At 52.1% G+C, this 20,167-nt stretch overlaps 1 long non-coding RNA gene across 4 annotated transcripts in view; it reads left to right on the top strand.

Annotated features, from left to right (window-relative positions):
- LOC117202976 (uncharacterized) overlaps window positions 1-19,926 on the top strand; it is a 31,777-nt gene extending 11,851 nt beyond the window's left edge. The window contains exons 2-6 of one of the 4 annotated variants that reach the window (XR_007470123.1): window positions 846-984; window positions 1,893-1,984; window positions 13,268-13,362; window positions 18,527-18,773; window positions 19,773-19,926. This is a non-coding gene — a long non-coding RNA (uncharacterized LOC117202976). Of the gene's footprint in view, window positions 1-845; window positions 985-1,892; window positions 7,458-13,267; window positions 18,500-18,526; window positions 18,774-19,772 lie in introns of those variants that run through there. The other 3 variants (XR_007470124.1, XR_004485511.2, XR_007470122.1) reach the window with 3 other exon arrangements.
- Window positions 19,927-20,167: the final 241 nt, after the last annotated feature.

Here is a 20,167-nt window from a genome sequence, read left to right as displayed (position 1 = left end):
GCAGAGCACAGGCTCTGGACGCACAGGCTCAGCGGCCATGGCTCACGGGCCCAACCGCTCTGCGGCATGTGGGATCTTCCCGGACCAGGGCACGAACCCGCATCCCCTGCATCGGCAGGCGGACTCTCAACCACTGCGCCACCAGGGAAGCCCTGTGGCTCAGTCTTTAAATGTCCTTATTGGTGAAAGATCTTTATCATTTGCTTCTCTGGAATCAGTCAAAAAACAATTTGTAGCTAGTCATGGTTTTCTTGAGTATTTTGTAAAATGGCTAGAAAGTCCATTTTAAAGCAGTCTTTGCAGAAATGGTTTAATCAAGAGAGGTACAGATGGGATAAGCGTTATTTCCTCCTAAGGTGACTGTTCCGGAGGACAGCCCTTGTTTGTTCTTCCGTGTTTGTTTAGAGAAGCTAATCACAGGTGTACATCCCGTACTGTATTCTGTATAATCAAAGAATGTATTAGGATGTTGACGGCTGTATGCTAGCTGCTTCCCCCTCCTCCTGCTATCATGACTTAATGCCTCTGAGGACAGTGCCCTTGCTTTTGCTGAGGGACAAGGGGAATAGAGGCGGGGCTGACCCAAGTGAAGAATTGGTACAGTTATCCAGGGCAAAGGTTCGGATCGCCGTCTACCCTCGAGAGTTGCCTAACTCTGCACTCCTTTCTGGACTAGCTCTGTGTTCATTCTTCCAGGGGACTTGGCCAACTGGGCAGAGCCCTTTTTTAGGGGAGAGGGATTCATTTCTTAGCATGGTTCCCTGTCATTCGTGCAAAACTCAGCACAAGTTTAAGAGAGGGAAGCTGTTGGTTCGTGACTTATGTAAAAATGTTATTTTTCACAGAAGTGGAGGGGATGAGGTCAAAACGCACCCACACAGCAACCTGTTTCTAACAACGATCGGTTAACCTACATGAAGAACTCTCCAGTTGCAGAAGTTTCCTGGACGTTTGCTTTCCTGAGGAAAGACCTGGAAGAAGGGAGTGAGCCCTGGACTGGGGAGCCTGAGGGTCAGTCTCGGGAATACTTGCCCGCCTTGGGCGGTGGCCTCTCTGTCCTTTGGGAGAGGCTCCCGTCTCTGGTCTCGAGCCGGGTGTGTGTGGTGGTGTGGGTGTGATCACCGGGGCTGGGGGCACAGGGAGGGATGGCATGACCTCTAGGAGGCCCTAGTGCGGCAGAACGCTCAGCGCTCCTACTCCTTCGCTGACAGACCAAGCTGCAAATCAGGAATTTATTAGGAGCTGAGACTCATTTCCCACCCTTTACAGCCCTGACGACTCAGAGCCAGACTCTGGCAAGGGGCTTCCTCATGGTTTTAATTAGACAATTAATTTTTTATTGGGTCGTTTGATTTCCGGAGCCGATTCCACTCTCCCTCTTGTCCCCCACCTGCCTCCCAGCTGTGAACAGCCAAGGGGAAGCCGGGGGATTCGGGGAGGGTGCAGAGGAAAAATCCGCTGTCTGCCCTGCGCTGATCTGGGAGTCAGTGAGTGGGGAGGGGGTGGGAATCCCTCTGCCCCCCTCAGCTGGTCCAGCACCAGAGATAGTGTCCAGAGCTCAGCCCTGGGCTTGCGGGGCTGCACAAAGGCATTCCTAGCTACTCCCCCAAGCTGTTGGGCTAATTAGTAACATGGGGTGGGAGCGGGGGTAGGGAACTGTGCCCAAAATACCTTAGCAGCATTTCTGCGGTTAATCCTGGCCGTGCTCGGAGACTGTTTACCCTCTACCCAGGGATTAGGAACCTGTTTGAGTTAGAAGGGCAGAGAGAGGCCAGGGCCTCTGTCCTCCACCTGCTTTTAGGAGCTGGGGCAGGGACCCTGAGCCAGCCGGAAAAAAAGGGAGAGAAACCTGTCTTTAATCTATCTCCCTTATTGATTTCCCTGCCGCCCAGCTGCTGGCCTGCTTTTGAATCTCGATCCTCTCCCCTCCTGCCTCACCCGTGGACGCTGCCCTCGTCGTCAAGTAACAAGCTGGATTCGAAAGGTGGGGAGGAAGGAAGGAGGAGGATGTGGCGGTTTAGCAGTGGGGATGAGCCTGGGTGTAGAAGGGTCCCCTGCAGGTCATAAATGTTCTCTTGGAGGGTGGGGAGTCCCGGCCCAAGATTCCTGATCATCTCCATCCTCCAACCCAGAAGGAAGAGAAGGCTAGACTCAAGGAAGAACTTACTCATTTTCAGTAGCAGAAACAGCAGCTCCTTCTCCAGAGCTCTGTGATAGGGCAAGGCCAATTTCTATTGACAACAACGTTGCTCAGAGGCCTTGAAATGGAATTGCGGGGAGTGAGGGGACTGTTTCCTCAGGTGCCCTGTTGGTGGGGACATTGTCACTTGTTGTCCTGGCACAAGGACTCCCGAAAGTGTGCAGTCACGCGCGCTGACCTAGCCACTCAGAGCCTAACTGACAAGCGTCTGCAGACACAGGAGTGTGCTCCGAGGAGCCTCTGGGGACGGGGCTCTGGGGTCCTCGTGGGTGGAACAAGCCCCCCCGAAGAACAAGCCAGGACACCATTCAAAGAGGGGAGCTCTGGGGACCCTCCCCGCCGTCCACCACCTCCTCTCTCATGAGCGAACCCCAGCGTTAGGGCACGTTGGATCCACCCAGCACCACCCCTCACTGGCCGGGAGAACACAGACTTCCCTTGGGGCCCAGGACTGGAAGAAATAGGAGTGCATATTTACACTGGGTTGTGAGGGACACAAAGATAAAAGGACCCAGAGATCAAAGAGCCCCCAGAAGCTCGGTGTGCAGACCTCTGGGTCTAGGATTTGTTCTGTAAGCAGATTTCCTTCTCCTTTGGGGAAAACTCACATGGAGGGATCCCTCCCTTAGGGCTTGTGGTGGTTCCACTCTGGGAGCAAGGGGACAGCCTGAGGTGGGCCTCGTTGGGACACAGGCCTGCCTCCTGCTGGGGCACATCTCTGACTGCCCAAGCCGTGCAGAACTGCACAGAAGAAAGGGAAAGGAAAGTTGTGTACATGCCGCGGTGGGTGAAAGGCAGAACAAGCCCAGATCATCCATTGACATTTGTGCTTCCATGTGGCTCCCAGGTCGAGAGGGTTCAGACCTTCCACGACTCAGGGCGCTGGGTTAAGGAGGGTGCGTGGAGATCCTGAGCTGGGCACTTCCGGGCCACGGAGAACAAAGGAGCCGGGGGTACAGGCAAACCTCCATCAGAGAGGTCGTGTGTGTGTGTGTGTGTGTGTGTGTGTGTGTGTGTGTGTGTGTGTGTGTGTGTGTGTGTGTGTGTGTGTGTGTGAGCCTGTGGGTCAGCATCCATCCGTAGGGAGCGGGGAGGGAAAGAAATGGTGAAGAGAATAGGAGAAAGAGAAGAAATAAAAATGAAGGCACTGAAACAGAGAGAGCAAGCTAACAGACCCACACAAAGAGAGGCAGAGAAACACTGCAGGAGCCTGGGGACCAGGCAGCAGGAGGCGGGGAGGGGAGAGCCTCGGGAGGGTCAGCAGCGAAAACAATCGGCCAGGCTTCTGCCCGGGAAGGTGGGCAGGAAGGCAGGGAGGGGAATGGGTGGCAGAGAAAGCCCCCCCTTGCCGGGCAGGGCAGAGGAGCTGGAACCCGAGTCTCCCAGCTCCCAAGCAATCAGCCTTCTCCCCCTGCCCTCGCCCTGAGCCCAGGGCTGAGATTGACGGGACTGCAGCTTCTCTGGGTCTGGGTGGATTTGAATAATTAAGTCATCTGGATTCTTATGATTTACCATTTTCAGTGATAAATAGACAGTGCCCAAGCCAGCCAGTTGGCAAAACTCTGGCTGCTAGTTATAATTTGTCAAGCTGCCAGTAGATTCATGTTTCATGCTAATGGAGAGAGACTCATTGACTGGGGGAGGCGGTGACCCGGTCAGCTCTTTCCTCAGGCACCCCAGAGGTCGAGAGGTCGGGGGGAGAAAGGCCGGGCCGCTATGGATTTGCTGTAAGGGTCAGTGTAATTTTATAATAATTCAGCGGGTACACACGCTCTCGAATACACAGAGAGTCATGTATGCGGAGATATGTTCGGATCTGTGCACCTCCCCCGCCCATGCACCTGCTCCAGTGCAGGCGTCTGGGCCCAGTGCACACAAGCCTGGTGCTGAAACACTTGTCCAGCCCCCCTCAGCTCACTTGCACATGCACACCCTGCTGTCCCCTTCAGGCATGTGATTACACCAAGGCAAACCTGCAGACCTGCTCAGACACCCAGAGAAACATATCTCCCCTCACCGACAATGCACACCTCAAAGATGGGAAGATACCTCTGGGGGACCCCTCTGACCACCACCCCAACCCCTTTATTTCAGGGCTTTCGTGTCTGCCGTTCCCACTGCACAACTCTTGCTCCCTTTCTAACAGTCTTCCAGTGGGGGAGACAAATGAGCCCTGGGGCCGTCCTATTTTCCAACCGGCTGGGTCTGGGTAGCCGGAGTTGGGAAAGCACGGGCTCGGAGACAGAGCATATGGAAGGCGGCAATCAAAATCCAAACTTTCTTTTCCATCAGTTCATTTATTTATGTATTTGTCCACATGCACTAAAGCCTCACAGTGGCAAGGATCTCATGACTGACCGTCATGAGAAACAGAGGTAGGGACAAGGCTTCGCACATAGTAGGTACTAAATAAATAGCAGTGGCAGGAACAGCTGCAGCTACTGACTGATTTCTCGACAGAACAAACTACTCATTTCCCTTCTCTTCCTCCGCCTCAACAAACCTTTATCATCAGGGAAGGCCAGAGAAGAGGTGTGGGTCTGGGTGAAGCCCTCCTATTCCTTGACTTGAGAAATCTGGGCCTTTGGCGTGATAAAAAATGCTAATTTTATACCAACAGAAGCCATCCGGTCTCAATTTTGACCCCCAAATGCCCTTAAAATGGATCAATGAGCAAGGGAGGACCGAGGAAGGAGCATCTGTCCTCCCTCGTGCCCAGAAGAGAATGTGAATTTGCTTTGAGTGAGTAGCTTGTGAGCAGGGCCAGAAGCCGCAGCTCGTTACCGTCGGCGGCTTTAAGGTTTGGCGGGGGCGTGCGGAAGGATCAGGGGCCCGAGGAGAAACATTGCCTTTCCCTGTCCCCCAAAGCCCCTAAAGGAGAGAGAAAAACACAATAGCGAGCCGAACAGAGCAGAGACCGAGGCAGCAAGGAGAACCCCCAAAGACAGAAGCTGCTTCCAGCGTCAGGCTCAGGCTCGAGGATGCAGTCGCAGCTGTTGGCTCTGCCCGTGGAGATTCAAGATTCCGGATCCTGCGAAGTGAATTGGGTTCCCTCCTTCCCAGCGGGGCCAGGCTGGGGTCAAGGAGGCTGCTCTGGGCAGACAGTCTGGAACCCCTCCACCAAGGCCTGGAATAAGAGGCCTCCCTTCTTTGCCGAGCAGAGGTGGATGGCGGCGGCAGGCCCAGCTAATCAGAGGCATTCCTTGGAGAGACGGCCAAGAGCCAGAATCGACCAGCTTCTCCATTCAAGGGAAAGAGGACCCCTAAATGCATCGGGAATAGGGAAACAGGCTTTGCTTATTTAATAGTTTGAGGCTTTGACCTGGTTTCACTGACGTCATCCCACCTGCACCAAGGTGAGCTCCTGCAGGCCCTCACTCACCCCGGGAGAGCAACAGCCTTGGGGGCACCAGCAACTCCACCCCTATGGGCAGGGGCAGGCCGACTGTGGCCTGCAGATGGGTGAGGTGGGGAAGGATTTTCTGGGGCAAGCCACGGGGACGTGAGGGCAGTAATCATGATTGATACAGAAAGTGTGTCGCTTCATCCCGCAGTTGATCAGCAAAGCTTCCTCCCCATTTTGCCTCTCATCTTCCGTTCCTAATATTTGCATCCAGGTAATGAACTCCTGAGGTCAGGGCACATGTTACCTTGTCTGAAGGTCTCAGAGCAAAGCCTCTGAGTACGAAGACAGTACAAGAGCCCCAGCCTGGACTAGATGAAGAGGGAGAGAGAAAGAAAAGGAAAAACAGGAAGAAGGAAGGAAGGGAGCAAGTGGGTGGGGGGATGTGGAGAGAGATAAAAGAAGGAAAGGAGCTTGAGAATGGGGAGGAAAGCTAACAGAGCGATGCTAAAGTTGGCCCGTGGTTTGAGGGTTGAATCCTCAAGGCTTATGCTGCCCTTGGAAGATGTGCTGACCTTAGCGACCTGCCCCATCCCACTTTGGGGAAACAAAGGAGCTATCTAATTGGCTTTAACTGGGTGGTTGCCGCTGGAGCACATGGACAGGATGGGGGAGCACAGGCCCAAGAGGCTGCAGACACACAACCACCCCAGGTCAACCTCCTCTAGAGGCTGAATCTGAAGTCATTTTGCCAATTAATCTCTGTGTGTGTGTGAGTTCTGTGAAATACACTGCAGACCGAAAGTCCGCTTGCCCCAGGAAGGCATGTCCTCGTTCTCTTTCAGCGTGCGATGCTTTCTTTGGTTCCTCCAGCATCTATAAACCTCACACCAAGCTCTTTATAGATTAATCCAACCCCTTCTGGCATAGAGAAATCCCTTGCCCTGGAAGGTAGCTTTCTGGGGCAGGGATGGAGATAAGTACGGCAAAGGAGGAAGATTTTTCTTCTCACCAAGGAAGAAAATGAAGATGTCCTTCCCAGAACGCACCGGGCCTTATCATCACCCCTCTCTCACCTGCACACACACAGGCAGGCTAACCAAAGTGCCAGAAGAACCCTCCAGTGCAAAGGGTTCATTTGACACAGAGAACAAACTGAGGCCCAAGGTCACAGAGCCAGAGCATGGCAGAACAAAGCAGCCCAGGCTGCAGACAGAGGAGCAGGTCAGGAGACAGAGCCAGGGTGGGTCCGTGACTCACCCCTCTCGAAACTGCTTCTTCTGCTTCCAGCACTGCTTTGGGAGCCAGATATTGACCTGCAGAGCCTCAAGGCCAGCCCCAGGCAGGTGCGGCTGCACGACGAACTCCTCCAGCTCTGTCAGCTACTTCGGAGAGAAGTGAGTCGCAAGAGGCTGGCCTCCGCCTCCACCCCTCCTGTGGCGCCGGCCTGCAGCCTGCCTGGGGTGGGCACTGGAACCTGGGAGGTCAGGGTCACGGCAGCCAGGATACCTGGGAGCCCCCGCCTCAGCCCCACTGGGCCTCTCCCCGCTCACCCTCCTCTCCGCGCCTTTCCTGCCGCTGTTCCTCCCGTCTAGACCCCCTTTCTGTTAACCCAGTTCCCCCTTCTTTCCTTTCTCTCTGTATATTTCTCATTTTTCCTTCCTTCGTTTGCCTTCTTCCTGCCCTCCCTCCACTTTTTTCTCCTCTCTTCCTTCTTTCCTTCTTTCCTAGCTTTCCTCCTTTCCTACCCGTCTCTCTTTCTCCCATTCATTTCTCTTTTATTTTTTTTAAAACTTCTTTCTTTTCCTTCCCTTTTCTTTTACTTTCTAGCTCCTTTCATTCATTTGCTTTTCTTTTCCTTCCTTCCTTTCTTTCCTTCTTTCTCTTATTTCTCCTTTCTTTCCTTCTTTCTCTCATTTCTCCTTTCTTTCCTTCTTTCTCTTTCATTTCTCCTTTCTTTCCTTTCATTTCTCCTTTCTTTCCTTCTTTCTCTTTCATTTCTCCTTTCTTTCCTTCTTTCATTTCTCCTTTCTTTCCTTCTTTCTCTTTCCTTCTCTCATACAACAAACTAATCTTGCTTCATTCTGTCCTTTATCAGCATTCCTTCCTTTCATCTCCCTCCCCTGCTCTCTCCCGAGTTCCCTCCGCTGCCCCCAGTATTGGGGCTTTCTCGAATTTTCTCTTCCCTCACCAGTCGTTTCTCTTTGTTGTTCTCAACTTTTCCAGTCCTTTGTGCTGTTTCCTCGACCTCCTTTCCATCTTCCATTGTGTCTAAATCCTCTCTCTGCAACAAGCATAAGGCATAAAAGTGCCCCCTCCCCAGGGTGGGGCTTCCGTCCTGTGCCGGCCTAGCCACCCTTCGTGCCATTCCTTCTCAACTTCCCTCAATGTGGGGTTCAATTTCAAGGGCCCAGGAATGGGGCTGTTCCCTGCTAGCTGAGAAGTCAGGGCTAGGTCCACAGCTCCCCACTACAGGCTTAGGGGACACCTGCCAAACTGTTGTCACTCCATCAATCCTAGTAAAAGAGAAAGGGGAAGAGAGGAAAAGAGGAAAAGAGAGACAGCTCCACAGACTGTGTGTGCGTGGTGTTGGGGAGGAAGGGGCAAGACGGACTGGATTCATCAAAGAGGGAGGAGGCAAAGTCCAGAACCAGGCACCTTCTCTTAGTGCACCCAGAGCTGGGGGCAGCCTGCAAAAGAAACCCCAGTCGGCTCCCACGTTAATTTTGGGATTGGGCAGGATGAGACCTTCCATCCAACTCCTCTGGGCTGGAGAGGTGCGCAGGGCCTCGGGATGGGAGGAAAGAAAAGGGCTTATATTTGAGTATCAGTTGCCTTTACATCTGCCCCTCGACACATCCCTGCCGAGGCCCCCGCCCTGGAGACCTCCGAGTCCCTAGGCAGTGCCCCCTGCGGCCCTCCTGGACCTCTCAGCTAGGCGGGCCTAGTTCCAGGGCTCCCTCGGGAGCAGGGCCGGGGCAGCCCCTGGATTACTCACAGCAAAACCTCAGGCGCAGTGGAAACAAAGGCCTGGGAGGATTGGCCGCTCTTGACCAAAAGATGTGGGCCAAGTAGAGGCCAGAGACACCACTTGCTCGACATGGGAATTTTCTCTCCTGGATCCACAGTCCCTCCCGGCCCTTTCCAAGAAGCCGTCCAAATGCTGCAGCCGCCTCCTGCCTGGCTCCTCAGGCCAGACCTGCAAACCTCAGGCTCCACGGAGACCCTCCGCCCAGGCTGGGCCTCCCTTTCCGGGGCTCCAGAGTTCCCTTGGCCCTGCCAGTGCACCTGCCGCGGCCTCGGCCCTCGCCCGCTTTCCCAGACTCCGCAGGCCAGCCCCCGTCCCCGCCTTGGACTGCCCACTCCCGCAACTCTCCACCCGGGGTCCCCAAGTTCAGTCGCGCCCTCTGAACCAACCCTCTTTGACTCCCTTTTGAAGAGCCTCCTCCATCCCTTCCTCCCGGGACTTCTCTTGGGACGGGGGCGGGGGGCAATGCCAGACCCGGGAAGGGGGTAGGGGGCTCTTTTCCTGGCCCTACTGCGGGAGCTGCAGAAAGTTGGAAGGTGGTTGCGCTGGGGCCGGGGAGGAGCCCTCCCGGGATTCCATCTTAGGGCAATGGGTCTCTGAGTCAAATTGGAATTAAAAGGAGAAGAAAAAGAAGAAGAAATTCATGTCACTCCTAACTTAAAATCAGCAAAAGGTCCCGGGGCAGCAGGGGCCCCAGGAGGTCCCGGGCTGAGGCTCTGGGGCGATACCCCGCCCCCACCGCGGCAGAGTCGAAAACTACTATTTTCGGCTAGTACGTCTCTCGCTTTCCTGGGAAAGCCCTTTGGGGATCTCCAAGCGTCTCTAAGAGCTTGCTGGATGCGCAGGTTTGGGACGTGCCCGGGTTTTTCCTACATCCGTAATCAGCCCTGATTGGGAAACAAACTCATCCTTCCTTTAGTATAAGAAGCAGGGGGCCCTCCCCCTCACTTTAAACCTCAGAACCCCAACTCTGCTCCCTTCTCCGTCTCTCTTCGATAAACTTTTCTGAAGTTCCCGCAAGTTGCGTTTGGGGAAAGAAGTGATCACCCTCAGACGCTATGGGTCTCTAGGCCCCCAGTTTCTCCCATCCTCTCTAGTTTCAGAAGCAACACTCCTCGTCCCTCTGCCAGCTGCCACCTTAGTCCCCAAACTCGGGGGAGGAAAGCTGCTCTGGTCCCACTCCTCTGATCAGTGGGGATTAGTATCTGCCAGCAGGGGAGCCGGGATGGAGTAAGGAGAGACAGAGATGGGGAAAGGCAGATTGCTTTCAGGCTACAGCGCACCCCTCCCGGACCCAGCTCACCTGCTCCAGACGGGTTCCTCTTGATTTTTATCCACTCAAAAGTTTGTCCTTCTCTCAAACTGTCTCAGGAGGTGCGCAAACTCGGCCGTCGGGGTAGGGTGGGCGCCCCTGAGAGCGCAGGCGCCTGATTCAGAGCGAGCCCCGGGGAAGCGGTACTCGCGTGCATCTTCCCCAAGGTGGGGGCCCAAGCAGTGATCCGGAGGCATGACACTCAGGCGCCCGGGGTACTGGGTCAGGCTGCCAGCCCGGGACTGCCCGGGGCAGATTGGGCGCTATAGAGGGAGAAGCCAGCGGGACCGGGCAGGCTCGGGGAACTGGAAGGAGAGGACCCTGGGTGCCTGGCGACGTCTCTCGCTTCCTCCAGTTTGCGCCCTCCCGGGTGTGTCCCAACCCACAACATTCCCTCAACCCGTTCTGGGGCGACACTCACGGCCCGGACTAGGCAGAGAGGGAGGGTGAGGGGACGAAGTGACCCCTCTCCTTAGCCCCTCCCCAGCGCCCGCGCCACTGCTCCCCGCCCCCGCTTCCCTGCCCAGAGCCAAGGGACATACAGAGAATTACAACTAGAAATTCGATCGATTGGTACGAGGGACCACGTGGTCCGGGGTTGGCCAATGACCAGGCCGCCCGGGATGAGCTAATAATGGAAGCAATTTGTAACTTTCAGTAGCTCTCTAGGCCTGGGTACCGGAGGGAGGGAGGCGGGCGGAGGTGGGGAAATGGGTGACCCCCAGTCCTTCCACCCTCCTCATTCGTTCAGGGCAGCGGGATCCCCGAATCCTCCTTTCCCCCAACACGCATGCACTCGCAGAGTCCCGCACCCACTTCTGTCCGGCAGCCGCTGCTCCAGAGCAAGGTAAGCGGGTCCTCCATCCCTCAAACACCCCCAGCCCCATCCTTTCTGGCACCTGCAAAAAATGTCCCTCTTCTTGCCCCATTAGACAATTTAAATCCGGTTTTGTTTTTCTCTTAGTTGAAAAAATATAATCCTTTTGTATTTTTTCGTATAATTTCAGATTTGTGGAAAGATTAAGTTCAGATTAATATACTTTACTTGGAGGGTTAGTGGTACTTTTGGGATCAATTTTATATTCTGTTCTTTTGGAGAGGAGCATTCTACTTAAGGAGAGTTTGCAGATGAGTTACACCCTATGTTTTTGCAAGTTTCACTTTTCTGATGATGTTAAGTTTGTGCCTTTCTCCATCCCATCTTCCAATTTCAATATTTACAAATAATAAGTTAACATATTTCAAGTTTATTCGTTTGTTTTTTTCCTCCGTCACTAGTTGTTCAGCTGTTACTGAATCGACACGATTTTGTTTTTTCTCCTGGTGTGGACCAAGCCTTAGTTTTGTGTTGATTTCTCTTTTTGTTTTGTAAATGAATTTGTTGTTTGGGAAACTATGGGAGTGTGAATGAGGTCTCTTTTGACTCATTCGATCCCTCCTATTTTAAAGAACAATTGAAGTGTTGTATACATTGTCTTCAATTTTTGTTGATGTTAATCTTTCAATTTTGATGTATTTTACCTCCTTTTAAAACCTGACCTGTTCTTTAAATTTAATCTTTTGTGTATGTTAAACCATCTTTAAAGTTTTAATTTTATAAACTTCACCATTTTGTACATTTCCTTAGCCTTGTTCAGCCCCCTTTGCCCTCCTGCATCCTCCATCTCAGACCTCCCACCCCTAGTTTCCACAGTTCCCAGCTTCAAATTCGATTCACCCATCCAGGCTAGGTGGGACGCCTGGGAAGAAGAAAATGTCCTACTTGGGTCACAGCTTACACTCAAGGTTCTGGTTCTGGGCACCTCTAGTCCAACTCCCCAAGCCAGCAAATTCAGGGAAAGCAGAATATCTGTTTGACTTTTTAGTTTGGGACCAAGCTCTTTCTCCTTGGCTCTATTCTGGGGAAGTCTTTGGTATACAGAGTTGAATTTTTAGTTCTCATCTTGTCCCTGAATTCTAAGAAAAGTACCAGCAGATATTTTTTGCTCCTTTAAATGTAAGCTGCTGGCTCGGGGTCAGCCTGTTGGGACCCTTGCCTCCTGGGAGAGGATTCCCAGAAGCGAGACACAATGTTTAGTCCCCTCTTTCATTTCTGATTAAGGTGGAGGTGGCAGGGGTTGGGGGACCACATTTTGATCTCCAGCTCTGGCTTTGAACGGACACAAAGAAGGAGAGAGAGCTGGCCTAGGGACTAGATCACTTTGGGTCAGTGGGATCCGGTTTAGGAGAGTTTGCGGTAAACCCCAGCTCTGAGGACATTCTAGCGACACTGTGAAGTAAATCATCAAAATGGTGTGATGTGGTTTCAGCCCATTCAGATTCATCGCAGGTACAAAACTCAAATGATGAGAGAAATCTGTTTCCCAAAGATCCGCCTCTGCTGACTTTGTCCGTTCCTCCGAGGGAAACAGCCGAACTCGGCAGAAGTAACACTGCCACGGCTCCTCCCCGCTTGGTCCCCAGCTCCGTCGTCACATTGACATTCTGGGCACATTCGGCCCAGCCCCCGTACCCGCTTCTCCCAAGTATGAATCTAAATTACTATTAATAAGGGGCTGCTCCAAGTTAATTGGCATTCAAAGAATTCATTTCAATTTGTTAATATTAAATGAACCCTCTGCACTTTAGCTCCCTTCTTCGCCCTGGATTCCCAGATGAGTGATGGGAAGTGGGGGCGGGGGAGGAGGAAGAGGAGGGTTTTATTTCTGATTCCGGCACAGCCGCTGCCGTGCCTCCTGGGGTGGGCGGGGCCGTGAGATCCAGGTGCAGCGGGGGCCTGACTGGGGACTGGCTGATGGTCTTTTTAGGTGAAATTCATCTGATCCCGCTGGAGCTGTCGGGGGAGGGCAGAGGGGAGCTGCAACTCTTGCAAGGGAGCGTCTCATTCTTATATCCAGAAGAGTCAGTTGAGGCTCTGAGAGCTTAATCCCCACTTCAGGTCACACATCTGGTAGTTGGGCTGCCTGCAAGGCACAGCTCTCCAGCCCGGTCTCACCTTCCCTTCCTATAGTTCTGGCCGTCCTGCTCCCCCTTATTTGTGGTCACGCCTAGTGACTGGGAACAGGGGTTAGAGAATGAGGTGCGACTGAGAGAGAGAGTGGCAGGGGGGCAGTGGCAACAGAAACTTTTCTCACATCCTTGTGAAGAAAGTGGATAGAAGGGTAGTCTCTCTGGAGGAAGCCTGCTATCGCTTTCCTGGGGCTCTGATCTCGGGGTGGATGGTGGGACCTCATTGGGAATCACTGTTTTCTGAACTGTGGACTCTAGTTCTCCTCCTCTGGGAGGAGAAGAAGAAGAGGGCGGCTCGGCTGGGGGGTTTGAGCCCTGGATTAAAACTGCTATAGTTGTCCACTTAATCCTTCTCTCCTTGTTCTGTGAGGGTAGAGAACCTCCGAGCTGGACAATCCATCTCCCGGCTGCCAGGTGTGGCCAGAGGGGAGTGTGAGCCGAGTAATGTCATCAGAGCCTTGAGACATTGGGTAAGTTCTCCTTTTCATGAGCTGGACCGGATGTGCCTGAGACTGAGCTTTGACCATGCAGTTGAGGAGAAATCCCTAAGAGAGGGCAGAGCAAGAGTAGAACAGGAACCCAAGTTCCTGATGGACCAGGTGGAACAGAGCCACCTGCTGTCTGGGACTGCTCCCTTCCAGACCGTTGTGTGACAAATAACCTTGTTTTCTATATGTGGCTGTGTTTGGGGACCTTTTTTTTTTTTTTTTTTTGCGATACATGTGGCCTCTCCCGTTGCGGAGCACAGGCTCCGGACGCGCAGGCTCAGCGGCCATGGCTCACGGGCCCAGCTGCTCCGCGGCATGTGGGATCTTCCCGGACCGGGGCACGAACCCGTGTCCCCTGCATCGGCAGGCGGACTCTCAACCACTGTGCCACCAGGGAAGCCTGGGGCCCTTTTTTTAATAGCAGTTTTGCTATCATCCTTCCTAATATACCTTCCCACCTGAGGACAGAGATGAAGGGGAACTTGGAGATCATCCTATGCTTGGCCAAGTCCCTTCATGTCACCGCAGGGGCCTGGGTATCTCCCATCCCCACCCTCACTTCAACCTAAGGACCTCAGCAGGACACTCATGTTAGATGTTGGGTTGCTACATAAGGTTTTATTTGAAGAAAGGACCCTGTGGTTAAAACCAGTTTGAAAGTTCAATCCCCTCCCCTGTTTTTTAAATTACAGCCAAGGCCCAGAGAGAGGCAGTGACTTGCTTAAGGTCACACACTTAGTTTTTCTGTCACTTTCTGAATCCCATATGGGGTTCTCTAACCACCATATCAGCTGCCTCAACAAATCGCAAGGACAGAAAGAACCCAAACCAGGCAGGGGGCCTGTGTCTCCTCCAAAAAAGCTCTGGAATAGCCAGGCCATGTTTCCCTGATTTCCCCTGGGTCCCTCCAGTTGGATGTCTGCCTTGGAGACCCGCCTCCCTGGGCCTGGAAACTACCGGGCTGCACCTTTGCTCCAGCCGCCTCCTCACCCAGATGGTCAAATATGCAAAGCAGAGCTGGGGCCAGAGCCTAGCTCCCTGCCTCCCTCTAGTCTTTCCACATTTGTATCTCCCTCCTCCCCCCATCCAGCCCCTTCCTAGTAGCCCACCAGGGAGGAGAAGGGGGAAAACTGTCATAAATTTCCCCTATTTATACAAGAAGACAGAATGTTTCTCATGCCAGAAAAAACACAGAGAGGGAGCTGTCAGGGGAGAAGGGACCCAGCCCCATACCTCTGGGGCCAATTTATCTTCCTGAGTCATGGCTTGGGGGCTACCCTAACACTGCCTGTGTGACTTGCAGGCTTTGGCTTGGGGGGCAGCCAGGACAGACTGTGCCTGGGCTTTGTTTGGTCTTCCTGCTCCGTCTCAACTGCTCCGTCTCCGTTTCTCTCTCTCTCTCTCTCTCTCTTTTTAAAAACAAGTTTCTTGAGATATAATTCACATACTGTACAATTCACCACTGAAGTGTACCATTCAGTGGTTTCAGTATAGTCACAGATATGTGCAACTATCACCACAGTCCATTTTGGAACATTTTCATCACCCCTGAAAGAAATCTTATAGCCTTTAGTTACCACCCCCTTTTACTCCTCCATACCCTTGCCGGCCCTAAGCAAACACTGATCTGCGCTCTATTCCTATAGATTTCTCTCTTCTGGACTTTCACATCAAGGGAATCATATACTGTGTGGTCTTTTGTGGCTGGCTTTCACTTAGCATAATATTTTCAAGGTTCATCCGTGTTGTAGTATGTATCAGTGCTTCATTTTTTTTTTTTTTTTTGCGGTACGCGGGCCTCTCACTGTTGTGGCCTCTCCCGTTGCGGAGCACAGGCTCCGGACGCGCAGGCTCAGCGGCCATGGCTCACGGGCCCAGCCGCTCCGCGGCATGTGGGATCTTCCCGGACCGGGGCACGAACCCGTGTCCCCAGCATCGGCAGGCGGACTCTCAACCACTACGCCACCAGGGAAGCCCGCTTCATTCTTTTTTGTGGTTGAATAATATTCCATTGTACTTTTGTTTACCCACTCTTCCACTGATGGATGTTCGGGTTCTTTTTACCTTTGGGATATTATGATTCTCCCCTAACTCTTATGTCTCTAGACAGCCTGGATCACATAGAATGAGGTCTGTGGGCAAGAATGGATGTGTCTTAGATGAATGGATAAAGAAGATGTGGGGTGTGTGTGTGTGTGTGTGTGTGTGTGTGTGTGTGTGCTTGTATGAATATTACTCAGCCATAGAAAAGAATGAAATAATGCCATTTACAGTAACATGGATGGACCTAGAAATTATCACACTAAGTAAGTCAAAGAAAGACAAATATCATATGATATTGCTTATATGTGAAATCTAATACAAATGAACTTTTTTTTTTTCTTTTGTGGTACGCGGGCCTCTCACTGCTGTGGCCTCTCCCGTTGCGGAGCACAGGCTCCGGACGCACAGGCTCAGCGGCCATGGCTCACGGGCCCAGCCGCTCTGCGGCATGTGGGATCTTCCCGGACCGGGGCACGAACCCGCATCCCCTGCATCGGCAGGCGGACTCTCAACCACTGCGCCACCAGGGAAGCCCCCAAATGAACTTATTTACAAAACAAACGGATTCACAGACAGAAAACAAATTTATGGTTACCGAAGGGAAAAGGGGAGGGGATAATTAGGGGTTTGGGATTAGCAGATATACACTATGTATAAAATAAACAACAAAGTCCTACTGTATAGCACAGGGAACTATATTCAATATCTTGTAATAACTTCTAATGTAAAAGAATCTGAAAAAGTATGTATATGTATATATACATATATTTGTATGTGTATATATGTAACCTAATCACTTTGCTGTATACCTGAAACTAACACAACTAACACAACATTGTAAATCAACTATACTCCAATAAAAAAAAAACATGTGGAGGCATAAAAAAAGATATTTGTTTTATTGTTAATTATTGATAACAATAAAAATTGAAATTATTACTAAATAAAATAATAAATTACAAAATAAAACGTTTGGTTGTGCAAAAAAAAAAAAGAATGGATGTGTCTTATACATGGGAATACCCAATATCCATGAAAGCAGGGTCTTGGGAACATGCCTTCTTTTGTGTTAATTACACATAATAAGCTGGAATTTTCCTCCCTCTGTAAGTTACTGAGGGGGCGCTGCTCCTTCCATTCTCTCTTCATTCTTTTCTTGTTGCTGTGCTCCTCAGAGTTGGGGACTCAGAGCCTTCTCCAGGGGTTTCAGAGACAGAGAGTAGATGAATGGATGTCTTCCCACTGGGGAAGCGATTCCCTGAGTCTGGTCTCCAGCGATCCTCCAGTATCACACAGTTGAAGGAAGGTCTGTGGAGGCTCCAAGGTCTGTGGGAGGTGTGATGGAGCCTAGAATGCAGGCCTCCCGCCCCCCCCCACCTCCTTGCCTGGTGCATCTCAGTGTCGCAGACGGGCTTTGAGCTCCACCCTCCGCTCACCTAGCAAGTAGGCACAAAGCATCCAGGGAACCCAAGAGACACTGCCCCTTCCCTCATGAACCTTGCAGTTTTAGTGGTGAGAGTAAGATAAACACAAGTGAGCAAAATAACGGCAAGTTCTGCAAACATTTGCTGAATGAATGAATGAATGAACAAATGATGTACCTATTATGTGCTCCATAAAGAAAATGTGAACAAAGCAGAGTTGTCAGTCACTTTTGCTGCCACCGGCTTTTCCAGTCTGGAAAGCAGCACTGCTCTCCATCCCTCAGAGGGGATGGTGTGTGGACAAAAAAAGCATCAGCTAATAATATCTACCAAGTATTGGACTAGCCATGTACCAAGGGAGTAATATATCTCACTGATTTTCACTCGTTTTTTTGTTTGTTTGGTTGGTTGGTTTTGCCTTGTCGCTTGGCTCACAGAATCTTAGTTCCCCAACCAGGGATTGAACCCGGGCCACGGCAGTGAAAGCACCAAGTCCTAAACACTGGACTGCCGGGTAATTCCCTTTCCCTCTTTGAATTAGGTATGATTATCCCCATTTTGAGGATGAGAAAAACTGACTCAAAGAGATGAAGTAACTGTTTGAAATCATGTTGGTAGCAGTAAGTGGCAGCACATTCGTACTGGACTCTGGGATGGATTTGTTTTTTATTCCCAGGTCTCCACGACAAAGACAGATACATTTCTTTCTGAGGCCCCAGCACAGAGGAGCTGGACACCCTCCCCTGTCCTGCCCTGGCTCGGCCCCTCTCCTCCCTTTGCCCAAAGGCAAAGTGGGCTGAGGTGGAGTTGCCAGCTCCTCTCTGGAAGCTTGTGTCCACTGGCTATACCTGCCTCGTGGGTAGGAAGGGAAGGACCAGTTTTGCTTTCAAAAGCCTTATCCTTCCAGCCCATGCTGTGTGGGAGGGACCACAAGAGGCCTGGATGTTGTCAAGCAAAGGCTTGAACCAGCCAAAGAGACGATGATGTTGACAAGAAGGGGACCTCAGCAAGGCAGATAATTAGAAACTGACGACTGACAGCCCTTTAGCGTCCACCCGCCACCCCCCACCAACCCCTGCTCAATCAGGCACGTACACGAGCTTGACGACAAATAACAAACTTTAACATGTTTTAATTTTCACATGCATTTGTTCACTTCTCAGAGCAAACATAAGATGCATCCAAGGCTGGGCTTATTACAGAAAAAAAGTTTCTGAGACTAGAACCCAAGTGTTCTGCTCAATTTCATGTAATGAAATTTATGTAGGGCTGACTACGGACCATGTCCTCTGTTCACTATTTCATGACTATTAACTCATCTCTTTTCCACCACCATACGAACTAGGTATTAGTATTCTCCACGTACGTTTTTTAAGATGAGGAAACTGAGGCATAGTCATGAAGCATCTTACCCAAGGCCACACAGTCGGCAAATGGCAGGGCAGGGATTACGAAGCCGTCCGCCCAGCCCCGGAGTCTGTGCGTCATCGCCCCGCCAGGTGGGCTTGGCGCGGTGACTATACTTGGGAAGTCGAGTGTGTTTTCCTGTCTGCCTCCCTCCCCTTCTCCTCAGTCTTTATGGCCCATTGGAAAAAGCAAGGCAGAGCTGTGGCTCCCAGGGTGACTATCCTTCAGCTGCCTCCTTGGCACTGTCATTCTCGCCTCCCGTCTCTTGCCAGGGGCTCCAGCCGGGAATACCACAGACGGTTTGCTATGGATGAAGACTCCTCTGGAGAAAGCTCACAGGAAGGCTGCTGTGAGAAATGAAGTCCCTTGCTGTTTCCCCGATTCCTTCATCAAGAGGAGCTAAATGAAGTCACTGCACATTTGAACGGGGGCCATTAAAGCGCAGCCTCTGACCAGTTCAGAGGCAGACGTGGGCTTGGACGGCCAGTGACTGAACGGCGGCGGCATGGAAAATCTGAGGTGCTGGATGGTTGAAATAAAGCTCCTGTGGGACGGTTATGTGTGCCTCACTCAACAGTGCTCCCCGACGGGGGCCCAGGGTGTGCACCTGAGCTGTGAATAGGCTTGTTCATTGACCGGTTAGCCCCTTATTTATTCAGTAAGTTCTGATTATGTACTTAAGAGGCACCGTGCTAGGTGTATAGGATGGACAAGACAAAATCCCCACCCCACAGGGGCTACAGTCTGGAGAGGGGAGGCCGGAGCAAGATTACAGTGATCTGTACCAAGTGCTGAGTAGTCTCGTGTCGCCACTTGACATCACTACCCCCCACAGCTGCCCTCCTCCTGGCCTCTCCCTATGTTCAGTGTAGCCCCCTCCCCTCCAGCTTCTTTCTGCCTGGGTCCCATCTTCCTTCTGAGCTGGGTCGCTGCTGGGCTGCAGGCAGTGACAAAGGTGGCCATAAAGCAGCAGAGTTAAGGCCTCAGTGTCCTAAGGGAATCCCAGGTGCAGCGGGCTGGGTGATGTGGTTCGCCTCCTCTGTTCTCTGGGCCACCCTGGCCCTGGAGGCTGCCCTGTGCAGACGGCATCACCTGGGCTCCCGACTTCCCATCTGTGGTCGGGCCTGGCCAGCACGGGTCCTGGCAGGGAGGGGAGAGAGGAGCCACGGTATTTGTCTCCCTGTCCCCTGCCTGCCTCCCTGCCACCGGCCTGCCTGCAGTCCTGGCAGGGGCTGTGGTTCCCCAATGGCCCCGGCTTTGCTGGGTGGCTGCTCTCCCCGACCCCAGTTTTGTCAGCACCATTTCAACCCTTTTGGTACCTCATCAACCCTGAATGGTTCCCTTAATTCCAACTATGCCTTGAAAATGGCCATGTCATTAAACTCTCTTCAGTGGAGCCCTTTTGAAGGTGTCATGTGTTTGCTGTTGGGACCCTGACTGGCTCACCTGGGTGTAGGTGGGGGAGGGGGAGCAGGCAGGTTGGGTCCCCAGGTGAGCTTTATTCCTCCTCTTCTCCAGGGGCTCCCCGTTGGAAGAGAGAGGCTTTGGGCCAAGGAATGGGGGACAACTCTCTACGGACGGTTTCCACTGAAGGATGAGGAATCACCGCCTGTAGCTCCCTGGAAAGCAGAATCAGGTGGTGCAGGTCAGGGAGATCAGCTCCGTGCTCTATGACCCCCTAGAGGGGTGGGATAGGGAGGGTGGGAGGGAGGGAGCCGCAAGAGGGAGGAGATATGGGGGTATATGTATATGTATAGCTGATTCACTTTGTTATAAAGCAGAAACTAACACACCATTGTAAAGCAATTATACTCCAATAAAGATGTGAAAAAAAACAAAAAAAAGAGGTGGTGCAGGAGGGCTTTTTGTTGGGCCAAAGGGAAGGATATTACAACTGAGGACCGACGCTGTGG

The sequence above is a fragment of the Orcinus orca genome, chromosome 11, assembly GCF_937001465.1.
Source record: "Orcinus orca chromosome 11, mOrcOrc1.1, whole genome shotgun sequence".
NCBI classification, from domain to species: Eukaryota; Metazoa; Chordata; class Mammalia; order Artiodactyla; family Delphinidae; genus Orcinus; species Orcinus orca.
This window is presented reverse-complemented; position numbering and strand designations above follow the sequence as displayed.